The sequence below is a fragment of the Puntigrus tetrazona genome, chromosome 10, assembly GCF_018831695.1.
Source record: "Puntigrus tetrazona isolate hp1 chromosome 10, ASM1883169v1, whole genome shotgun sequence".
NCBI lineage: Eukaryota > Metazoa > Chordata > Actinopteri > Cypriniformes > Cyprinidae > Puntigrus > Puntigrus tetrazona.
In genome coordinates, this window is record NC_056708.1 from 8,641,850 (window position 1) to 8,667,491 (window position 25,642).

General features: G+C 37.2%; 1 protein-coding gene and 1 pseudogene across 3 annotated transcripts in view; both read right to left on the bottom strand.

Annotated features, from left to right (window-relative positions):
• The window catches only part of cadm2a (cell adhesion molecule 2a), a 1,030,129-nt gene that overhangs the window by 639,489 nt on the left and 364,998 nt on the right, over positions 1-25,642 (bottom strand). The gene's annotated exons all lie outside the window — the stretch shown is intronic.
• The window catches only part of LOC122352904, a 60,208-nt pseudogene that overhangs the window by 30,854 nt on the left and 3,712 nt on the right, over positions 1-25,642 (bottom strand).

Below are 25,642 nucleotides of genomic sequence, written 5' to 3' on the forward strand. Positions count from 1 at the left end.
GTATTCCTGTCCTCCTTCAGCAACAAACAAAACTCACGGAGGAGGGTGAAAAACATCAGGTTCAGGAATTGGCAAGCACATCATTTTGGAGAGAGATTATATCCGCCGACTTGCCGTGATAGTTTTAAAATCGGCAATAAAAACGCCACGGCTCGGTGTAAAATTGGGGATTTGAGAGGGATTGTGGTTGAATCTAGTAAACAGACAACAATGGCGTGAGCGCTCCCTCCCAAGCAACCCCGCTGCCTGACTTTCAGAGAATTTCTGCATCTTTGGGGAGGCTGGGAGGAAAGCAATCTCTACCTTTAGATTTCAGCCTTTATTTTTTCGCACATCATGCATTTCTGAATCCTTTCCCGTTCGGTCTTGTTTTTCCCCTTTTCTTCTTTTTTTCGGCGGGTGTTTGGAAGGTGGCCGATTTCTTTACACCCCACCAGCTCTGAACGGAGAGCACAACAGTTTCCACCGGGCTCCTCCACTTTTCACGGGAAGAACTAAGCGACTCTCGGGGAAGGAACCGGGTCTCTGCACAAAAGGAATCGCTTTGGGACCCACCGCCATGGGTCATTCACCTAAACTCCTTGAACTGTCAAAATGTAATATCCTAAATCTAAAATCTATACCCGCTTGACCTTCCCTCACTCTCTGCCTTTATCAGCTTTGAAAGTTTTCTCTCATTTCAAACACACGTTATCGTTTCTCTCTAGCCAATTCGCCCTTTTTATTTCACTTCTAAAAGCTTTTTTCCCTACTTTAATTCTGCCCTTAAATCGCCTCCGTTGAAATGCTGGAAAACCTCCAGACTATAACGCATGGCTTTAACAGCACTGGAAGCTCTCGTTTTTATAAGATTCATGTCTGCTTTCATCTCAGTGTAGATAAACAATTTAGTTACTTTCATTCTTTGTGGCTACACAAATTATGTTTGTGTGCCCACCCTGTGTTCACTGTGTGAATGAGATTAATGTTTGAATCTTATGATAGTGTCTACAGCTTTAATCAATCACCATTAAATCAACATTAGACAATCCAATCAATCTCTCCAATTTGTTTTGAGTCCAACTGTTGTTTATCAAAGGCTATGTTTAGAACAGAATACAAGTGTAGCGCTACGAACAGTGTACTGATTACTGTTTGTTATAATAGTATTTGAATGATGCCTTTTAAAATGCAGTACATTACCGATCACCTAAGGGGACATGATAATAGAAAAAAAAAGATGGGAGGAAAAATTGTTATTCAAATGCTTTTGCGTTCACTTCTGCGTTCCTTCACACTTACTAAGAATCTTTGCATTTGCATTCTCTCCTTATTTTAATTTATTTTAAAAATGCTAATGTAATGTGGTGAAAAATAGAAAATATTTAAATGATTTTGCATTCTTTCACAAAAATCTATATGCACTAGTTGTCCTAAAACCTAATGCGTTCTTGTCTTAAACTTTGATTAACTTTTTGGAACCACTTCCATTGTTAACCGCTTTGAATAAAATGTAGAAATCCACCAAATATTTAAATTTGATATTCCAGCGATCTAACCTGCATTTTTTTACCTTTACGCGTCTCGCCATATTAAAAGAGAGAGAGAGAAAAAAAATCTACATCTTTCTAAATGCTGTGTAAATACAAAAGAGGATCCTGGTGGTTAAATAGTATGTTTAATTATTCACAACAGAGCTCATTTAGTAAATCTACAAATAAACTATGCTAAACAATTATAAATTAAACTGCTGTTTTGTGAGTGCTGCTTTGAATTAAATTATATATATCGAAAATGCATCCCTAAACATAATATGAAAAATATCATTATTTTTAATAAAGCTCATTAATCTTTAAAAGATATGAGCTGGAAAAAGACAATAGCGATGTTTGGGTCTCAAGGGGCTCATCTTATTTGTCTTTGACTTTATAATTTAAGGAGTTAAAAATACGGACAAAAACACAGCAAGAAAATGAGACTGAGCCCAAGGCGCTAAAAAGCAGAGATTACAGCATGTATTTGTCGAAGTAATTAATGTTAATGCCTGTAAACCTGTTTGATTAGCAGTCATTAAAAGTCCCTCATGCGTGCCCTATACGACTATGGAACATTATACAACCAGTAGCCTTTCACCTCAACTTGGTGCATTAGTCTTCATGAATAATGCAGGAAAAAGTTTCCCAAGTATGCATTAAGTCCCACTGTCCTGGATGTACAGCTTCACTGAAGATGGTCTTTTCTCTCAGGATCTCAGTCGATCTGAAGATAACTTGCCCCCGGACACGTTTTAACTGGGGAACCCTTAAGTCTGATGTAGACCTGTGCACTCTTTTCCTAACTTCTCTCTTTCATTTTATGCTTCTCTGAGTGTGGTTACACTCGGAAAATGAGACTTACAAAAGCAAACAAAGTTTCCTGAGAAATCATGAACAAAGCATGCATGTCAATCCAACAGGAACACTGCAAAGCATAACAAAAATAAATGCAAAATAAATGAATTAAAAATAGATTCTATTTAATTAACAATATGTTTTAATAATAATAATAATACAGCAACAATTTATTTAATTAACAGCATTTTATCTTGCTGTAGAGTAAAAGTAAAACACAGAAATATCTAAGAAAAAAACAACTAGATCATAATATAAATATCTTCATCAGCAGTATTTATTTAAGTAGCAGTAATTCATTACACTTTCTAGCATAAAATCGGTAACACTTTAGGTTCATTAGTTAACATTAGTTAAAATGAACTAAGAATGAACAGTACTTCCAAAGCGCTTATTAATCTTGGTTATCGCTAATAGCAGTGTTTACTAATTCATCATTAAAATCACAAGTTGTGTTTGTTAACATTAGTTAAAGCATTGCGAGCAAATATGATTTTTTTTGACTACTGTTAACAAAGATTAATAAATACTGTAATAAATGTATTATTGTTCGTTAATGCATTAACTAATGTTAAGAAAGGACACATTATTGTAAAGTGTTACCCAAATCAAGTAAAATAAAACAAAAATAAGGAAATAGCAAATAAATAAATATAAACTGACAAAAACAAAACAAAAATAAACTAATAAAATACTAATTTATTTAGTCTTCCCTAGAGGGAAGAGTGTATATATATATATATATATATATATATATGCTCTTCTCTAAACTTTTTTTTTTTTTCTCATTTCTAGCAAATAATGAGCTGTGGACACTGATGACATGCCCGAGGTAGGCTAAATGAAAGAGATGATCGTACAGCGATCTGTCTCGCCACATCAAAGAATGCCAAAACGGTCTTTACTATCTGAGCCTCCTGAAAGAAATCAAATTATTTGTTCGGTACACATGCTTACACACAACCAATTGCAAATTTCGATCAAAAGACATTAAGTAATTAGAATTATGCTCAAAATACAATAAATATATATATATATATATATATATATATATATATATATATATATATATATATATATATATATATATATATATATATATTATCCAATGGGTTAATAAAAATAAAGTTATATCAGTAGGGTCTCACTCAGAGTTGGGGGCTAGACTATCTGTCCAAACACTGAAGGGTAGACATTCTTTTGGTGTCGCGGTGGACCAAAAAAGCTTATCTCTGGTCTTTCTAAAAGGCTTTATTGATTTTACGCGATTCATTCAATCTTTCCTACAGGAAAACCAGCACAAACCCTTCCAGTACTGTCACCATTCCTCCCCGTCCAACCTCAGAAAGCGTGGCTGTGATCACCTATCAGAAGCCGGCGTGAGCCAGCCACGTTCTTATCGATCCACCCGATTGGCTGAACGTCCCCTCTGCACTTCATGGCCCTGAAGACCGGAAGGATCGATATTCTCCCACGAGGAGAAATGATTGATCCTACAAAACCCCATCCCTGCCTCCTGCAAAACAAAACTCTCCAGCGGAGGAGAAATCTGGCATAATGATCAGCTTTAAGCGATTAGTAACGGCTCCAGCAAGTCAGCTCTGGGAACCAGGGACTGCTGATATGAAACAATACCATACCTTCATGTCAGATGTGTGAGTGTGTGTGTCGCTGTATTACTCGTGAGATATAATGAGGATGTGACTCACAGCGAAATGTGTTTTTTAAAGACAGATCAAGCCTATGTCCTGCTGGGATTCACACTTCGACATCTCCAGTATCAGCTCTGAGAGAGAAGACACGGGACAGAACCGTACAAATCTACTGGCAGGTCAAAAAAAGCCAAACACCACTTGAATATCAACGAGTGTCATCTCAAACTCTACATGTAGGTTTATGGCTTCGGGGTGGGAACGGAGGAAATGTTTTTCCACAAAGCCCACACAAGATCCGGTTAAAGGCGATGTTTTAATGAGAAGAGTAACACTGGCAAACACAAAACGTTTAGGTGTTCGGGGAGGCGCGAGCGGCCTTATTTATCGTTCTATCCGCCAGTCCCGCTCTTCCATCACCCTCACCTCTCATCTTCAAAGCCTGACGGCTGGTGGCATGGAAAGAGGGCTCCCCCCTCGTGAGCAAGACACAGAAAGGGCAGCGGCAGGGGCTGGAGGAAGCCTAAGTGGCCCTGGCTGAAGGGTGTCTTTATTCCCCGCCAAGCGGGCTCACTGCCTGGGCCGTGATTAAATAGAGGCCCTGGTGAGAGGCCTTCAGCTGGTGGAGCTCATCTCCGGCAGCTCCCCGCAGCCCTTGTTCTCTGAAGAGGAGGCTAGGGGCACGAGCGGAGCTGCAGGGTGGGTCAGGGCCTCTGCTCTGGGTTTGCTGTAATGAGGGGAGGATCATTTGAGAACTTGCCGCTCAGCGCGTGCAGCTCTGTGCCTAGCAGAGGTGTTTATTACTTGACAGTGGGGGCATTTATAATTGAACTTGAAGTTTTCTGGAAGGTAAGGGCAAAGCTACTTTGGCAAGTCTGCACTGAAAAAAAAAAAAAATATATATATAGAATTATTATTTTTTAAAAAAACTGAAAAAGACAGAAAAACTGTAGTAGTAGTAGTAATAATAATAATAATAATAATAATAATAATAATAATACATTTTACTATATTTTATATATATTTATATATACTTATATATATATATATATATATATATATATATATATGAAATACAAATGCAATATAGTATTTAGTTTTTCATTCTACTGCATATGTTCAATTACATGAACCTGAAACTTTTGAAAAAAGAGAAAACAGTAATATTGTAAAAATAAAATATAAAAATTAACAGCAAAGACATTTTAAGTTGATCAAACAGGACTGTAAATATATTTGAGGTTCTAACTGAACCATCTATTTTTGAAAATCTATAAAATATACATATTAGAAAACAGTTGTTTTATATTACTGTGAATGAACATTGTAACAACAAAAATATAGAAGTGTTCTTCAAAATCTTGCTAAAAGGCCTTACAGGAACACAAAACCACACACAGAACACTGGACAAGTTGTTCAAAAACTGATACAGTTTTTTTCTCCAAAAAAAAAAATTATAAAATCGACAAAGGATGTTGTCGTTACCTCTCTCACTTGGGTTTAAGCACCAAGCATCAGCTGCGACCTTGTAATGCACACGCACTGTTAGTCATTTTACTTATTTATCAAAACCTTGCCTGGCAAAAGTGTGCCTCCTAAGCAATTGTTGACTATCACAGACGAGTAGTATCCCTGTCTGCTTCTCTTGACTGCGAAAAGAAGCAACCTAAGAGCAAGAACACACTGAATGAAATATAAAAGTGGAAAGAGGTACGAGGAAAGGTCTGGAGATATACTCCTTACAGCACTTTATTGATTACTTTCTTTCCCCCCGAAGTGTAGAGACTGCAGAAACCCCTAGCAGCAACTCAAGCCTCCTCAACGTAGAGCTCCGTTCTTGGGGCAAAATAAATAGATCCCACCCCATCTGCGGCAGGCTGTCTATTTGCCACCACAATTTGCTGTTTTATTGATCTGAGGTATAGGTGCATCCATTCCGTTGGGCTCACAAACAAGATTCTGACGCTTCCAGCGATTCTCGCACAAGCACAGACTCATGACAAGAGCCTTGAAAATGAATGAAGACTAGAATTAAACTTAATTCAGCAAACATTAATTAAGTAGATTTATGCGGTGAAGTGTGGCGCATAAGTCTGAGAAATGTATTTGTGTTGCATTTTCATTATCTTTTATATTGTCGGCAACATAATAAAAAGATAATAAAAAGATGAACTTCTCAATGTACAGTACATGAATTTCACAACATATGATATTTAGTAACAAAATATTTGTTTTGGGCAGCATTTTTTTATAATAATAATAATAATAATAATAATAATAATAATACTTATTATTATATTATTATTATTAAAGTAAAATGGGAATAAACATATATACAACTAAGCCAAATACTATTTAAAAAACTGAAATAAAATACTATGAAAGTATTGTTTTTATTACTAGTGTTATTATTTTTTATATTTTGTATAATAAAAATAAATAACAACAACACAAAATTGTTTATTGACTATTTGGCTTAGGATTTGTCTCCCATTTGCTTTTTTTAAACTCATTATTAATATTAGTATAATTAAAATTAATAGTAAACTAACAAATCAAAAACAGTGTTACGTTTACATAATATATATATGTGTGTGTGTGTGTGTGTGTGTGTGTGTACTGTGTATATTATGTATTAATGCATACACATTCAGAATATATATTGAAAATATTGTATTTACATGAATATATTTCTATTCAATTATGTACATATACTAAATATAAAAATGTAAATTTTTATTATAAATGCACATGCATGTATATATTATATAATAAAAACGTCACACATACATGTATCTTTCTTAAAACATAAATCTTTGAATTATAATCTCAATTCAATTTCAGCACCCCTGCCTTTAATTGACCTGACTTCTGGCTTAAGGTAATGCCGTTTTCCGCCATATGCTCCAAGCTCTGTCCATCAAAAAGCAACAACGGCACATCTTTGTGAAATTGAAGCGGGCTAAGGCCTTCTCTTTCAGTGAGTGGTATTTGTGCGCGCAAATATATGCGAGTGGGTGATGTTTGATGAGCCGTACTTTCTCTCGTCGTAGGGTGTCTCATTCTCTCCTCCTAATTGGAGTCTCCATACAAACACAAACTCCCATTGGTGCAACCCGAATGCCCCAACGCAGCATCACACGCGCGCACCCACGCACGAACACGCATATACAAAGCCACGAACAGCTCGTTTTGTGTGATGACAGTCACCTCTAGCATCTCTGCAGCCAATTAAATGTGTTTTCAAGACTTGTCAGATTGTTTTCCCCTCCCATTCCTCCCTAGCGTACAAGCTCGTCTTTACACATCAATGGGAATGTGTCACAACCAATGGCAGGCCGGCCTCTAAAGAGCCATGAAGGGTTGAAGGACACGCACGGAGGTCTTAAAATTGCAAAACATCGTAAATACGCACTCAGTCTCATCATGTGTGTATTATATGCGGATAATGCATTTATAATAAGTGACCTAACCTCTCTCCCACATACTGTATATTTCACAGCTCATATGTACACACATGCACGTATATCATCTCACTCCCACACATGTACAAACACTCTCCATTACTATAATGTGCTAGTCTTCTGGAGATCTTTGGTGAAAGGATACTTCCCAGCATGCTCCACCGACACCCTGTAGTCGCTGTAGCTTTTGAAGGGATGGAAGTTGAATATGAACAGCAGGTCGGAGCGTTCAAACACGATCACCTTGTCAGCTTGATTCAAAGTCGTGACTGCTGCCTGTTAGAAACAAAAACAAGATGCAAATGATGTAAATGATTGTCAAACATGAATAAACTCAAAGAAAGATGTTATTGTTTGGATTTAGCTCACAGTCTTTTTCTAAAAAGTCTTAGGAGGAATAGAAGCTTTAACAAATTAAACAGTTGTTGATGTGAGTTTAGAAAAAAAACGGCAGTCTGGTTTGCTGCACTTTTGGTATTTAGATGGTTTTGTCAAGGATGGCTAGGAGACCAACAGGTTGATAATAGTAGAAAGTAGATTAGATCGTCCTGGCCTGGTTTGGTGGACCAGCTAAAACTAAAACTAATGTTCAATGTTCTAACTCAATGTTCAAAACCGTATAAAAAAAAACAAAAAATAAAACAAAAAGAAGTGTCTGAAAAGTGTTGAACTTTCATGTGAAAAAATTCTCAAAATGGTATATTTTTTGAGTGGAGTAGCTTATCATTTTTATAATACATTTTTATTATAAAAATATAATTTTCTCTTAAAAACCACATTTAGATTTTTGAGAATGTCAGACTGAAACATCCATCTCTGTGATTGTCTTTTAAGACATTATGAGTCTCTGATTGTGCTGATAAATATATTGTACATAAACTGTGCTTTGACCGGCTTTTATACACTTTAATGTGGTCGTAATCTTATTTCTGCTGTTTTCAGTGCAAGGTGTGTCTGTGAAATGGACTTCCTGTTATGGGGAGTCATGCCTGGTCGGCTGTATTATGCAATTTCATTATCATATGCCCATGCATCTCACATCCCATTTATTATGGCAGATAAAAAGCTCCCCACAGTTTAACAGATGGCAAGGACGGATCCAGCAAGGAGATTTACACTGTCTTTCTTCTGTAGGTTAAAGCCGGTATGAGATGTGCACATTTAGGAATGTGTGTATGTGCATCTCACCTGACCGGCAGCCAGCCAGCTGTATTTGTCTTCTGTAAGATTCATGTCACGGTCGAAAGCGTATAGTTGTCGGTATCGCAGATGCTCAATGTCCACAAGGTTGAATTGGCGACGGGCATAATAGTAGCTCTCGTTGTTTCCTTTCCTGGGAAAGTCAAGCCATTCCGGATGGCCGAACTCATTTCCTGGAGAAAGAACAGTTTGAAAATGAAAAATTGCAAAAGCTGGTGAAAGTTTTTATAACCAACAAGAAAAGACACCCTAAAGCATTTTAAAGTAATTTCTTGTTTTATGAAAATATAACTTACATCCCCTATGGGTCATTTTCTCATAAGGTTTTCTCACGCTGCACTTAACTAAATAAGATTTATTTTTAATTTTACCAGCATTACAATATATACTTGGCCAACGACAGCCTTATCTGAAGATCTCCAAGGAATTTGAGGATGCTTCTGTCTTTCCTTTTCTCTAGGAAGTTTAGTTTTCATGCAAAAACATATATTTTTATATAAAACCTTTGTTGAAAAAAATCTTGTTGGAATTTATTTAATGATACATGAATTTGCATGAAGGAGCACGTAATAAAAAAATTTAATAAATAAAGTATTTAATACTTTATACTTCAAATTACATATAAACAAATGAATAATAGTGTTTAATACTCTAAGCTATGTAAACATTATTACACATTACATATGACTAAATAAATAACAGCAGTTGACACTTTAATCTATGTAAATGTTAATACTAAAGATGGGTTTTAATTTTCAACAAAATAAATGTTTTTTTTGAATGAATGAAGACCCGCAACTTTCTTCTCTTCCTGATCCATACAGCAACACTTCCTCATTTAAAGCATCCAGCTAATTCTATACTAAGAAGTCCTTTCATAGAAATTCACTGATTAAAAAGAAATGAAAAAGAGCAGCAGCAGAAAAGGACATTGAGGCAGTGAAGGATCCATGGCAGAGAAAAAGAGAGAAAGAAAGAGGCAGAGTATCAGAGCGATCAAATCCCTCAGCTTCCACTTGAACTTTACTTAATGTGCACCGGGACCTTCAACGGCAAATAATTCTGATAGAGTCATATCATGTGTCAACCGGAGAGAGACAGAGCATAGGCTAGCAGTGGCGGACGCTCTCACAAAGAACCGTGACAGCTCAGACTCCATAATTAAACGAAGAGAGTGACGATGACGAGACACTTTGTCTCTCTTACGACCCCTGTCGCCTCCATCATGTGCCTTATCCTGCTGCTCCATGTGCTGAATACAGACACGACGATAAGAGACGTCCACTGCTCTCCGCCTGCACATATATTAAGAAAATCTTAAAATATTCAATGCTTGCTCTGACGCTGTACTCTTGAAAGTTATGGGATGGCACTGAAAAGAGCAGTTTAACCACATCACTGTTTTTCGGCAGGATAGTTCACCCGAGTGGAAGTTTAGCTTGAGTGAACTGCGATGCTCCACAGTGCCTGTGCAAAATCCCACAGTTGCATGCATGAGTCTTTTTTAAAGATATATACGGCTCTCTTCATAACACCGGTTGATTGACAGGTAAGAGGGGTCGAACTGTATCTTTCACAGGTTAGATCAATATGGGAGCTATAACTTGGCAGCATATAGGGGAGATGGATTTTATCAAGGCCAGAAGGATCTCTGCTGTCCAGGTGCAGGTTAACAGCTACATTTTCTTTTTCTTACAGCTGGGAGCAGATGCTACAATCTGTAGATTGTAAAAGTTATAGAATTAAAAGTAAAACTGTACATTTTCTGAAGAAAACACCTATGCAAAACTCAGCCTTGCAGCAATAAGGTTTTGTGGGGTGTTGCCAGGTGTTCTTGCTTTTAAGCGTATTGCTATGTGGTTGCTAAGTAGTTGGACAATTGAACTGAGAAAGTCTTTTAGAGTCAGTTCACGTGGCGTCTATTACGCGCTATTTCAAATGTAGCCACGAGGTTTGCATGCTCATAACTGCACTTGTTTTTCTAGACGCGTCCGCGCCACATCGAGATAAAAACATTTCAACTTTTCAGAACGCTGCTAGCACAACGCAGGTCACGTGACAAGAATCAACCAATCAGCATCATCCTTTTTTGTAACAACATTGAAAGTTCAGCCAAATAAAGCAATACTTGGTCAAAGCTGTACAGGGACATCCTATTTAAACTAAATTTAGTAGCAGATCGGCAAGCGATTTTTATTGCTGGAAATCCATTTATCCTTTGCTGAAACGTCCGCCTCTTTGCGGAAAGTGCGGATCGTGGTTGCTTAGCGACGGCAGACACTTCCGGAGCGCAGGCGCCCAAACGCTTTGGAAAAAAAAGGAGAAGGTGGCGTCTCTAGCGCTTTCCATGAGAACGGCCCCTTACCGTTTCTTTAATTGGCTTTGGTACATTTCTCAGAAATTCTCAAAACTACCTGTTCAATTTACACATTATTGTGTCACTTGTGGCACATCAAAAAACTGTTTTTCGTTTCTTTCAACAAGTTGCAAATGCATTTGTACATCCATGTAAATGATTATGCACAATTCCACGTATGCCATGTTGATCAAAATGTATTATAATGGGTCTCTCACCCTCTACAACATTTAGGCATTAGTTCATATCACAGTCTTTAAATGCAAAATGGTTGAACAAGTTTTCATAATATGTTAAGCATATTTCTATACATTTCCATTACACGTTTTTCCTGAATCTGTCCTGAAGTGGTAAATTGCTCCCAGGTGAATCTTGACTTTCTCTAACGTCATCATCGACTTGCGAGTTTATATATAGCCAGAGCACAACACAATGTCGCAATGTCTGACAACGGAAGGACAAAGTCAACCACCAGAGAGAAGAAAAAGAGGAAGAGGATCGAGGCAAAGCAGAGGAAGAGTGTAAACATAAAGGTAAAACATGTATGAGCCTGCAGCAACAGTGCAACATCGTATATTGATACACAGTACAGTAAGCGTGACCTTTGCACATTTGCTACGGCTGTATAGATTCAATATGCGCTGTATACATTTGATGTGGCTCTTGGCCAAAATGAAAATGCATGTAATTCATAAATCTCATTTTGTGTCTTCTGGATATAGCGTGTGATGGAACTGGAAGCGAGTGTACCAGCTTCATCTACATGGGTTTGCAGCCCACAACAGGATGCTGATGGATTTCCTTTTACCCTACTCTCCATTGAGGGATTTTCACATACACAGATGACCCTTCTGGCTGGCACGGATGCGGCGTGTGATGACATCACAGCGGAGGCTGGATAACACTCTGAAAGATTCGTTCCATGCTGCATCGCAAGAGAAGATATTCGTTGTGATGTGGAGGAGAATCTGTGGCCTAACGGACAGGCAAGTCAGGAGGTGTAAGACCGCACTGTGATTCCTACAGCACTGCATCTGCAGTTTTGCCTAATGAGTATGTTTTTTGGTCTTTGTGCTTTCCTTTCTGTATCGCAATGACATGGTCTGTCAACAAATTACAGTACAAACAGTAAAAGCATAAATGTGAATCTCGTCTAGTCTCTTGCGATCAACTCTCACATACACTAAGGTGTAACCTACAATTTACAATAATTGTCATCAAAACTGTAGCCATAGTTTACATAAGAACATACCTCCTGAGCACACTGTTATATTGACAACATGACTAAGCAATTCGTCTTATCCGTACACAAAGACACAAGGACACATGTCCATTGACACAGATATGTTTTGGAGAGATGAACTAAGGATTTTGAGCAAGAGACTGGCTTTAGCAGGTTGTTCATGATTTTTGCCATTTGCACAAATTGTTTTGAGAAATGCACTGTTTTGCAAATGTCAAGAATGATTCCAGAAATGTACCAAAAAAAAATGTGACTGAGAAAAACTGTAAATTCCAGTTTCAATTGAGGCGGCAAACAGGATTAAGAATTGCATTATGAATGAAAATGTTTTCGACAGAAATCTCATGCTTACTGAGGATACAAAATTGTTTAATATATATTAAAATGTCCTTTCACTGAATTTTCAGCAGAAATTATTCCAGTCTCCAGTGTCACCATTTTTTTTTCAGAAATTATTTTGATTAATTGCAGCTCAAGAAACATTTATTATTATCATTTAAAAATGTTTTTTTGTGGAAAGTGTGTTATAATTTATATTTTACAATATTTATCGATTTAGCATTTATTTGAAATGCAGTTTAGTAACAAGTATGAATTTAATATGTACATAAATTCTATAATAAGTAATAAAAATACTTCTTTCTTTCTTTCTTTCATAGATGATTAATAGATAAAACGATAGAATATTAGACAGAATTTTACAAACTAATTCAGTTAATTCTCCTGTTTATAGCACAAGTCCAATAAGTCTAGGTCAAAGTCCTGTTAAGTATGAGCAGTATCTCAGCAAGCACTACAAATATGCTAATTCTACCTTTTTTTTTACCGTGCATATAAAAAGTCATATTTTGCATTTGTTTGTGTGAGTCACAAGAGTGCATTAAGACAACAAAACAGCGAGATCAAAAGAATCAGGCAACCACTATGCGGTTTCCCAGTGAGACCTTCTAAATACGACAGAGTCAGATTTGTCAATTAGTAAGCACACTATTTTCATTTTTGATTAGGCAGTCCACACTCAAGAAACCACACAAAGAGCATGCATGGCATGCACACACACACACGCGCGCGCACACACACACACACTTCCCTTTTAAGATTTCACTAAGCCCATAATCTGATCTGACGTGCAGTGATGTTTGAAGTCAAGTTTCTCTTTGGTTACTATAGCGTGAGGCCAAAGATCCTGGTGAGCAGCAATGGGATTTAAATAGTTTGCATGAAAAGCCCTCCAAATGAACCCATAAATAAGAAATGGACTTCTTTTTAGCTCTCCATCTCTTTCATGTGTAACAAGCTGCAAGGTGGAGATTAGATGGTCTTTGAGTTCAGTGTCAATTTGAAGTCAAAGAAAGAAGCTCTTGCCTTCACTGTTAGAGATAATGTGACTTGTATGCGGCCTCCATAGAGCTGAGACTAACAGATGAGGCTAACCGAGGCTCAGTCTGGATTATGGCCAGAGAATTGAAAAGAAACAAAACAAAACAAAAACAAAAAAAAACACAGACATATAGTGTTCAAACTGTATAACATGCTTTTTGAGAATGATGTGCATTTTTAATGCATATTAGGTGAGGAATATTAAAAGTATGTGATGATAAACGAAGTGTGACTTGATGAGAAATTGAATTTTCAAATGTAATTAACCTCATTCAAAGCTACCTGTTACTTTTGAATTACTTCACCAAACAACAGGTAATTAATTGTACGCTTCCAACTTCCTCCACACAACTAATTGGCTCAGTAGGACTCTATGATCAGTCAAGTGTATCTGTAAACCAAATTCAGATGGATATAAAAAGCATTTAAATTTTATTTATTCCAAAAAGTGTCACACCAATTTCTAACTCTGAGGATTTTTTTTTTTTTTTTATGTTAATGTCTTAAAGGGGTTGTATGCAGGAAGGAAATAAATACAGGTTTTCTTTCGCTGCATCAGCAGAAGAATGTCAACCATAGCTAGGCGGTTTTGTTTAGGCCACATCTGGATTTTACTGGCAATTTTATTGTCCACCAGGCAAAAATCCTATGTTCAGTTGGTAAAATAAAAAAAAAAATAATAATTTGAGGTAAGGGTTGAGTCAAATTATGCACTAAAGTCCAAATCACTTCATAAGCAATAATAAAAGAGTTTGCTTTGCCAAGCTCCAATGAATATGGTAATTTCATACCTTATACATAATATGCTTAAACGTACAAAAAGTTACTTTTTGTGACAGTCACAAGAGGCGCATTCAGACAAAAAAACATTAAGATCAAGACTCTTTTGCATCACAAAGGCCACGACCTTGTAGCTCCTCTGCTGGATATGTCTTCTGCCAAAATAACACTCCAAACTTCTGTCTTAATAACCAGGAGCCAGCTCTAGCTGGATGCTTTTAAACATAGTCTGTGCGTCTGGATGCTTTTGTTTAGTGTGCAATTTCGCCTGCTGTCTGCCTCTTCCTGTCTTAATTAGGGGAGTAGGAGTCTGTTTAATGGGAGGAATAACTCACTTTCTATTCCAGCAGGAGCAAACATATGCCTTTACCTCACCATGAATTTAATAACGAGCACATGCATCAGCCCCAAAAAGTATTTTGCTACTTAAGCCACCCTTAAAAGACACAAATGTCATTATGTAAATAAAATAAAACACAAGTGGCATTTATGTAAGGAACAATTGCAAAGCACACTTCTCAAGCAAAATATTTTACACCGTTTCGCCTTCAGTAATGCAGCTGGGTCACTCCATGTCAACTCAATCAGAGGTCCCCAACACCATTTGTATGCAAAGTGACCCACATTTAGTTATCAACAAATCGGTCAAATTTAAAGGGTTACTTTTAAAGTATGATAGCCCATCTGCCATCAGTCGTTCAACCATCACGTTATGAAGTGACGAGGATACTTTCTGTAAGGAAAGAAAACAAACTGTTGTACTTTTTTCAACAAATTAGGCACTGCAAATAGTGTACGCCATTTTGTGTCAGTCGCGAGACACTGTTTTCATTCTAATCCAGGCATAAATACACATAGATGTATTCGTGTGTCATGGCTGACACAGAAGAGCGTACACTATTTGAATGAAGCCTTACTTGCTAATTTGTTTTAAAAGACAGTTGTTTTTTTTATACAAAAAGGATTTTGTCGCTTCATAAAGTCACAGTTGAACGACTGATGGCAGACGGACTATTCTGACGATGTTTTTCATACTTTTCTGGACATCGACAGTGTTATTTGAAGGGTTAATGACACAGTCACAAGCCTCCTGGTTTTCATCCAAATTATCTTACATTTTGTTCTGAAGACAAACAAAGCGTTTAGGGCTTTGGAACGAAGCAATGGAAGTGAAGCAATTAATGCCATTTTTTTTTTTTTTTTGGTGAAGTAACCCTTTAACATTCTGCACATGGAACAAGACTGAAATTCCCACATTTCTGGGACTGAAGCATATGGCAAATATTTTTGATAGTTTTTTCATTTTCATTTTCTCTTCAGACATTCCTATTTAAAATAAAGAGGACCCACATTTGGTTTTAAACATTGGAACCTTACAGGGCCATAACAATGAAAATAACAAAAGAAACGTTTGTTAAGAACCAGTATCTAAAAGGACATTAATATAAATGTAATACAGACAGGCAAACAATAATAATTAAGTTAACAGATTTTACTAATACACCTTGCTCTATCTCTTTAACAAAATATTGAATTATTATGTAAATATGCATTTATAACATGGCTTTTAGCACTATTTGTCTTTGTCTTCAAAAAATGTGAAAGAAATAAACTCTATGTTCCAACTGCAAAAGTGCGTCCTAACGAACCAGCAGGAACAGAAAAACGTAATGTTCGTAAAACAATTGGACAACTAGAGCAGTCAGACTAACAAGGGATATCCAAGAACAAAACAGAAACCAACAGAAGAGGGGAATGGCATGTTTCGTTCCTCGTTTCCAAGTTCTCAACCTTCCCTCTTACATCGAAAAAGGCTGAAGAGGTACTTAAAACAGAGTAAATAAATACAGGCCAACACTTCCCGCCTACAAACCAAACTCTTTCACTGCACGAAGAAAATGGCACCCCTTTCAAATTCAATTAAAGCCTCTTCAGGCACATTGCCTTCCTGTGTGCTTCTCAGGCCTTGTCTGGCAGCCTCCGCACTGTCAGGCTAATGCTTCTCTGATCTCCCGCTGAAATTTCTATTAATCAGGACTGGTGTTTTCCTGCTTCCACTTCCACATACTCCAGTGACAGGCTGATTTGTTCTTGTTTTTATTTAACCTCCTTTTTACTTGAAACTTTCATTCTTTTTCTTCTTATTTCTCCCACGCTAACCCCCGAATCCTTGGATGTGTGCAGATAGCGGGTTTAAATTGGTGGATTATTTGCTCTGCTGGCATGTTGGGAAAAAGAAAGTCTCGTTTAAGATTCCTGTAGTGTTTTTGTACTCTATTGTCTGAAAACATAGTTTAATAATGTTTATATTGAATGATACATATTAGATATATAAATTACGTGTAGATAATGTATAAGTAAATATAAAAAATACTGTTTAAAACATACACTGAAAATCAATCAATGAATCCATTCATACATTCATCCATCCATCCATTCGTGTTGGGTTACATTTAATCAAGTTACTTAATTTAATTACAAACTAAATGTAACTAATCTGTTACAGTTACTGAAAAGAAAACTGTAACTAAATTTCAGTCACAGTATCACTTTATTTTAAGATGTCCTTGTTTCACGTTCCATGCACTTGAAATTATAATAATAATACATTATGCATATTCTATGCAAGTAACCCTAAACTGAACCCTAATCCTAACCCAAGTACATATATTTAATATTACTCAGCACTTAAATGTATAATTACACTCTAACAAGGACATCTTAAACCATTTACTTATGAAAATGTTAACATAAGCATTATTATAAAGAGTATGCATCGGAATATTTCTTGTATTAATATTTTCTGTCTCTTAATATGATTTTAAATCTGTATTTAACCTCTAAAAAGTGAAATCTGAAAGTAAAAAGAGGTGCTAAATCTTATTCTGTCATGGCTTTGATATAAAACTAAATCGTTTTAATTTTAATTCAGGAGATGAAGAATTTTGAAACTCTGAGAGTAATTAGTGTCAGGAATCAATTGTAATCTGTTACATACATACAAAGTAATTGAAACTCCAGTTATTAAATTTTTAATTTTAAATCTGTAACCTATTACACATTTCCATCTATCTACAGTGTCATGCGAAAGTATTCATACCTCTTAATTTTTTAAATACATTTTGTTATGTTGCTACCTTATATTAAACTGTCATTCTACATTCCATATTCCATAATAGTGAAGCAAAAAAATCTATCTATCTATCTATCTATCTATCTATCTATCTATCTATCTATCTATCTATCTATCTATCTATCTATCTGTCTGTCTGTCTGTCTGTCTAGCTAGCTAGCTAGCTATCAGAAGGCAGAGCACAAGGATCAACATCAGATTTGAATGTTCTCCTCATCTTCAAAACCCCAATTTAGCCTCTCTATGTACATGCACAGCCTAAAGAACAGCGACCTGCCCTGCAATGATGGTTGTAATAACAAACAGCAAAGGCAGACAGGCGTAACGATTTTTGATCAGTTCTCTAGTTCCTCTGAGAGGAGCCAAAGTCAATGAAAGAGAACTACTAATCAGAGGAGGAACACTGCTAACATCAATGTCCAATAGCACAATGATCCAGAGAGAAAGAGGGCAGAGTGGAATGGACGTGCACCACAACCATCTCATGAACCAGCGGATGTTCGCCTGCCCAAGCCTGAAGCAGCTCTCACAGTTCAAACAGCGACCTCTGAAATGGGCTGGAATATTTACAGAGCCGCGTTAGCGTGTCGGCTGGTGTAGGAGATGATATAGCGCAGCATGCTAATTAACAGCGTTAGAGGGGAGAGAGATCGATGTGTTTGTGTGGATGGATTTGAGCAAAACTGAGCATTGATTTGAGAAGAAATGCAGTCTAGTCTTTCACCTGAACAGCTATGATGAACCCGCTCTGTTCCAGCAAGTGCACCTTTACATAGTTTACATTAGTTCATAATTCAGATATGTAAACTATAGTCAACCTTTTTCTGCTTTACATCTAATCACTAGAAATTATTATTATTTTTTTTTTTTTTTGAAAAGTCTATATTAGCATTTGGCAGTTTCCATTGTGACAACTTACCCCAAACATTGTGATGTTGTCACACGCAAAACTATTCTATTCAAAACCAAACAATTTCTTTTCACTCTACAATGTGGGTGGGAATGTTTAATTATATTTATTTATTTTTTTGTAAGAATTCCAGCTTGCTATTTTCAGCCTCAGCCACTTTATAAGACTGTAAATAAATAAATATTTTTTCATTTAAAAATAACCATAAGACAAAGTTTAAAATAATACAAATATGGATATTAAGTGACAGTTATAAAAACAGGCTTGCATAATTAATAAGAAAAGTTTTCCATACATAATCTAAAAATAAATAATATGAAGTTGACCCATAACATTAAAATAAACACAGTGAGCATACAATATTCTCCGCCTTACAAAAAGTAGCAAAGTTTTGACATTATAGACACAATTGCCTTTTGAAATGCAGGTATGTCCATTTCCATGTTCACCAAATGTTTTTTTTATTTTTTATTTTTCCATTGCTGGCTTTTCTCTTGCTTTGAGTTAAGAGGAATTTTTCTAGGATGAGGAGCTTTAGGCTTGACATGTCAGATTGATTCTTTTGCTCGAACAATTTGTTCTCGCTCAACACGGGCTAAACGACTGCCTTGCCATCGATCTGATGGCACTGCTGTTTGCCGTCTGGCCTTGACTGTTTCGAGTCTCAGGCATACGTTCCTTTTTTTTCCTCTCTGAATGTGCTCTGCCACTCGCTTTTGTGTGCAATTATAGCAGAGTGCCTTTACGTACTATTTGCAGATGGGCAGATACAAAGATGGTGACCTTTGGACATATTACTGTTTTCAGTACTGTCGCACAGACATGGATGAGCAGACAAAGTGAAATGCTTTTATGTGTTTGATAGAAGAGGAGCACGCTTGTAATGAAAGACATCTTTACTCATCCAGACAGCAATCTTTTACCGCCTCAGGCCTGGCACGACTGAGTTTCTTTCCTGTGTTGTGATGTGTACACACTTACTTAGCTTTCTTTTTGGCCACTTGTCTGAGATAGTGTCTATAGCGGTATTATAGATATTATAGACGCTATTGTAATGCCAGTTGCAACCACACCAATATAGGGAGCTAACCATTTGAAATCCATTCAAAAAATCCTCAGGAGAAACAAGATCGGTCTTAGATTCATATGCTTACAACTTCAAAACTAGTTCACGGCTGCCAAGAACGCCAACAATCCCTCTTCCTTGGTGGAAGCACACTAAAGAAAAGCACCAAGCATCCAGCAAAACCGGTTTCCAAGGAGACTCACCCATGAAGTTGAGGTAGCCCTCCTCCTAGACTGTGAGTGAGGAGACGGATGAGTTTATGCAGCTGGATGCCACGGTCTATAACAGGCGTCATGGCAATAAGAGCGCTCATGTTGGTGTACATTTCCTTATCCATCAGCCAGAACGCCAGAGACTTGTCCCCAACCAAGGCCTTAAAACAAGCGTAGAGATTTGAGAGTGTGTGATCTTATATAACAAGAATAAAACACCAAAGTGTTTGTGAATGATGACCAGCAAAACTTGAGTTTCGAATTGACAAATTACTAACTTGGTCATGACTCTCGGCATAGGTGATAGATGCCTCCCCTTTCCTTCTGTTGGTCAGGGTGTGAACAATGTTCTCCAAATCCCAGTCCTCATCCCGAACTTCCTTTAAGACCTTTGATGAACAATTAAGCAACAATTAACAAAAAGCTCAGAAAGTGTTTTTATCTTTTTTAGTGCTACCTTAGATTAATGGTCCATTTTTGAGTTCCTGTACAGGAAGTGCTGTAAAACATAATACTATTAATACTATTAATTAATATGGAAGCAAGATTAACAAAGCGGAAAGTGATAGCAAATTTAGAACAAAAGAATGGCTTATTAGGTATTCAAAAATCACTAAATAAAAACATTTTATTGAAAACTACTGGTTAACTATGACCAATTAATAAAACAAACCAATTAATAAATGATAACAAAAACAACAGTAACATCTATAAAAAGTCTCTTTTTTTCATTCTTGACAAGACCAGTAAACAATAAAACAATAAAATGTCTTTCTCAAATGCTTGCACATAATGTTTTTTTTTTGCAGAAACAATTTTAAGAAAATTATACCCCTTCCAGTAAGTTGGCTACAGGTTGAGATTGAGACTACAACTCTTATCCAAGGATAGACGGGTGTTCTTTGTTTATTTTAAACTTAAACATAGAATCATAATAATGATAATAATTTATTTTCATTTTTAAATATTTAGGAAGTGATGCTAACAAGCTCATGATTGGATTAGTTTACTATTATGATTCAGTACAATTGAATGTCAGTACAATAAATCTCCAACTCTAAAACACCTGTTTTTATTGGCCGTAGCCTGTACTTCTCTTTAGAATATGAATAGAAACAATGATGTTCTCAGGTCAAAAACAATTTGATGTATAAACTGTATTTATAATGAGTTAAGCTCAAAACCACATTTTCCAGATTACAATGTCTGTCAGAGTATCAAAAGCGCCTCAAAAATATGGCTGTAGAGTATATATAAAATATATGAAATAGCTTAATAAATTACTTGTGACATCCATGTCAGCCCCACAATAATTACTCGTGTTACCTTGTCAGGCTGCAGTAAGCCCACTTGAGTACTTCATTACGGGTCAACTTTTTAAATTTGTTAACAGGTTTTTAATTTTAAAACAATGGTCCAGATCGCTAGCAGTTCTTGCAGGCTGATAATGTAACGCTTGAGTAATTACTGAAGTGTTAACTTGTTTTTCACTTTACAATAATAGTCTAGATAACTAGTAGCTCTTGCTGGCTGACAAGGTATGCTTGAGTAATTAGTGAAGGGTTCATATCGATTTCATAAGTAATTGAATACATTTTCAGACATGTTACTTTTCACAGTTAGCAAGAATATTTTTATTTTGTAATTATTGAATACCCAATGATATTTGACACCGCTTAAACAAGGAGCAACCCTAAATGTGCTTCAAAATTCAGTGTTGATGTACACTGCTGTATACTTCCTGCATATAGTTTTTGTTAACAACAGACCATTGTTCTAAAGCGATACCAGATTGTAACAATATTTTTACCCAACATTAACTATATTTGAATGAACAAACTAAAAGCTCCAAACTGAAAATGAACCACAACTGAAGTTCACACCTTGACCGTTGCACCTGCATGATGTTCTCTGTACTTGCATGAAAAGTTGCAAAGAGAATTTTTGGGGTAGGATACATGAATCTTTGAATTGGAAATGACAAGCAAAGCCCTTGGGGCTCTAAATTTTTTTTACTGTGTCAAGTTGAGGTCAGAGCTGCATCTGAGAGTCAACTCGGGACAAAACTCAATGTAGCGAGCTCAATGGCCTAAGAGCTCTCTACAGGCCAGGTGTGGAATCCTTCATGTGTGAAATCCCAGACTGCTGCTCTGCATTCGGATGCCCGTCCCCTGTCCTCTGTCTTTCCCACGTCCCGTGTTTTGGAACAGCCATCTTGAAGCTGAATCTGTATTTAGTGGAAGACTGGCTCATTGACCACATTAACGGTCGGAGCTGGTGAATCCCATTGACTTTGCCAATACCGACTGTAGTTCTGGGTCGGTGATTTGGCGACTTTTTGCGGAGAGGGTCGATGGCTATGTTTGGACTCAGTGGAGCAGCGTTCAGGTCATTGACTGGATCAGTGCTCTATGTTGTCCTCCAATGACTTATTTGAGAATGAGCTCATACTTCGAAAGAGTCGAAACGAAAGATGAAAGTTTTGTTCGCAAAAGGTGACCTCCCAAATCGTTTCTAGCTTGCAAGTGCTCCGCGTTGATCGGACACGATTTGAGTGGCCAAGGGTCAACGAGCACAGCTGGATACTAGAGCGAGTCTGGCACCCTCCATCAGAACACAGGATTAAAGTCTCTGTAGTGCTCGAACTCTCTCTAACGAACACAAACACCTGCTTGCTGCGAGACACCTGTTTTTGATTATGAGTATTTACCTCGGGATGTTTTTCCCCTGGTGAGCATATTCATTTGGCACATCATTTCATTTTATAAACATTTCAGAGCATACTGATACCTAGTCAGGAGGCTGCTGTTTGTTTAGAGTTTGTTTGGAAGTATGAGGTGACGGGGTGAGGAGAAACATGCATACAGAGAGAAAACGTTGTTAATACTTTAGATTATTTTTCCCTGGATGAACCCTGTGAAAAAAAAAGTTTAAATCAGCCCAAAAGGTTTTGGTCTCTTAGCCTGGACAAGATTGGCTAGGTTGGCCAATTTTTTCCAGTTTTAGGGGAGTTTTGGTGTCTTGGAAATCAGCTAGACCAACTGAAGATCAGCTTGGTCTATTTTGCTGGTTTTAGAGGGTTTTGGGCTCTTGTCAGTTAGTCAGACTGGGACACCATCAAAATAGCAAAACAGATCATCTGGAAATCTGGTCTTCAGATGGTTTAACTGGTCTCCCAGCCTGACTTACCTGGTTAGGATGGTCTGTTGGAAGTTTGAGCCATTGCTTGCTGGTCAGCCACTGGTCAGTCTCTTTGAAACCAGCTAGACCATAAAAAAAATAAAAAAAATCAGTTTCCCAAATGGGTTAGACAGACAGGCTGCGAATCTGGTCTTTACATAGTCCAACTGGTCTCTCAGTCTGCCCAAGCTAGTGAAGTACAACCTGAATTTTAATTTGAATAACATGAAAACTACAAATATTTCAAATCACATGAGCGGATTTTTTTTTTTCAATAGGGCATAGATAACATAAAAATGTTTAAACTGAGAAATGTAGTTGTATGCACAAAACGAGCTCATTGTAGCATCTCCTCTTCTTTTCAAAACAGTTTGAAGATGTCTGGGCATCAGTTCTTAGATTTCTGGTGTTGGAATTTTGGTCCCATTCTTGATAAATATAGGTTTCCAAGCTGCAGAGGAGTTTGTGGTAGTCTTTGACGTATTTTTTGTTTAATGATGAGCCGAATGTTCTCTAAAGCTGAATGATCTGGACTGCAGGCAGGCAGCATGTGGTTTTGCATTGTCCTGCTGAAATATACAAGGCCATCCTTGAAATATACATCGTCTGGAGGGGAGCTTGTGTTGCTCTAAAAACTTTCAGCATTTATCTTTTAGCATTCAAACATGCAAGCTGCCCATATCATGTGCACCCTCAAACCATCAGAGATGCTGGCTTTTGAACTGAACACTGATAACAAGCTCTAAGGTGTTCCTCCTCTTTATAGCACAAAGGATAAGGCATCTGTGATTTCCAACAATAATATCAAATTTGGGCTCATGGGTTAATTTTAAGTTCATGAGCCTTGACCCACAGGACACACGGTTAAATATGGCTTTTCTTTTGCATAATAGAGCTTTGGTTGGCAGTTACAGATGGCATGGTGGATGGTGTTTACCGGCAGCGGTTTCTGGAAGCATTCCTGGGCCCATTTAGTAAATTCAATGACAGGATCATGTCGATGAGTGATGCAGTGTTCTCGGAGGCCCTGAAGACCACAGGTATCCAACAAAGGTCTTGGGACTTATGCGCAGACATTTTTCCAGTTTCTCTGAATCTTTTGATGATGTAATGCACTGTAGATGATGACATTTGCAAAGCCTTTGCAATCTGATGTTGAGGAATGTTGTTTTTAAAGTCTTCCACAATCTTTTTACGCACTCTCTCACATCTATTTCTGAGAGACATCTCTTTTATAGCTTATCGCATTACAGACCTGAAATTTGAGTTTTTCTCATTAGAGTAATTAAAGTGTACAATTTCTCAATGTATTGGATTGCAAATATATATTATGCAGGTTTGAAAATTTTGGTTTAGATTGTTTTTGGGAACTGGTCAGAGATCTCCAAAAAAAAAGCAAAACAGTCTAACCTTATAAGCTGGGAAGATCTAGCTGGTATCCGAACCTGGACAAGCTAGTTTGGTGGGCAAGTAGGTTTGTTTATATGGTTTTAAATGGGTTTGGGTTCCAGTCGGATGACCCGCTAAACATTTGTACCAACTAAGTTTAGAATGTTTTTTTTTTTCAACCGAGTATACATCATAATAAAGTTGTAAAGCACCAGATACAGTTAGGATGCATTTCAGTCATTATCACAAATAATAATAATCCACTTATGGTTTATGCCGAATATAACACCAGCAGGATGTTAGCATGGCTGTGTAGGGAATAACCGCAAGGAGCAAAGAGACAGAAAGGAAGTGACTCTGACAGGCCCATCTCTCTCTGCTCCTCCTCTCCTGCTCACCATCATTAGAGCAGAAGGGTGACGGACAGATAAAGGAAACCTTTTAATAACACTGCAACCTTTTAAGAGGGGGCACAATCGACAGAGCCCACGGGCGAGCTGGAGCCAATCAATGCGGCTGTGCCCTGCCATCTACTCTTTCTCCTAGCCTCCCACTCCCTATCTGTTCCATCTCTCTCTCTCGCTTTCTCATTCTGTCAGTGGAAGGGGAGACATCTTCCACCTACATTTTCACAACTGCTCCTCTGAAACTTCTCTGTTTAAACAGTACTTTTCCTCCCTATTAGAAGCGTTCCCTGCTCTCCCTGATGGGACTGACTCTCACTATGTCATTAGCAGCAATGCGCTGTACAGATAGTGGATGAGGCCTGTGATAGGATCGGGTTCCTCTGAGGAAAGAAGCATTGATGCTGTGGTGACATTTTAACAGCTGGTTGTTTTGCTTGTCCTTTCCTTTACATTCACATGTTTTTTAAGTTCTCACTAAGAAGTGTTCTCCCACATAGTCTCTCGCCTGGGGAGTGAAATGTCTCATACTTTCTCTCTTAATTTTCTTATCTCTTCATTTTCCTTCCTGTTGCTCTCGCTCTGTCCATAGTAAGCAATTATTAAAGTCCAAACTGAAAGTCCAAGCCATGTTTGCCATTTATTCAGAAGTGACCCGATTAACTCCTTAACACAAGTTTTTATTATCCTTGATTCATCATTGCACATTATTCCAAACACAAAATGTGTCTCCATAATCTTTTTTAAAATGTAATGACTTGCTCTGCCACTTAAATGACTTTCTGTTTTTGCACTTACATGGGCTATTGGTTAACGTTAACCAACAGGCATTTAAGCACTGTCTGCATACATTTTGATACGGAATGCACATTTTTTAAGAACTCCAATTTTAATTTTTTTTTT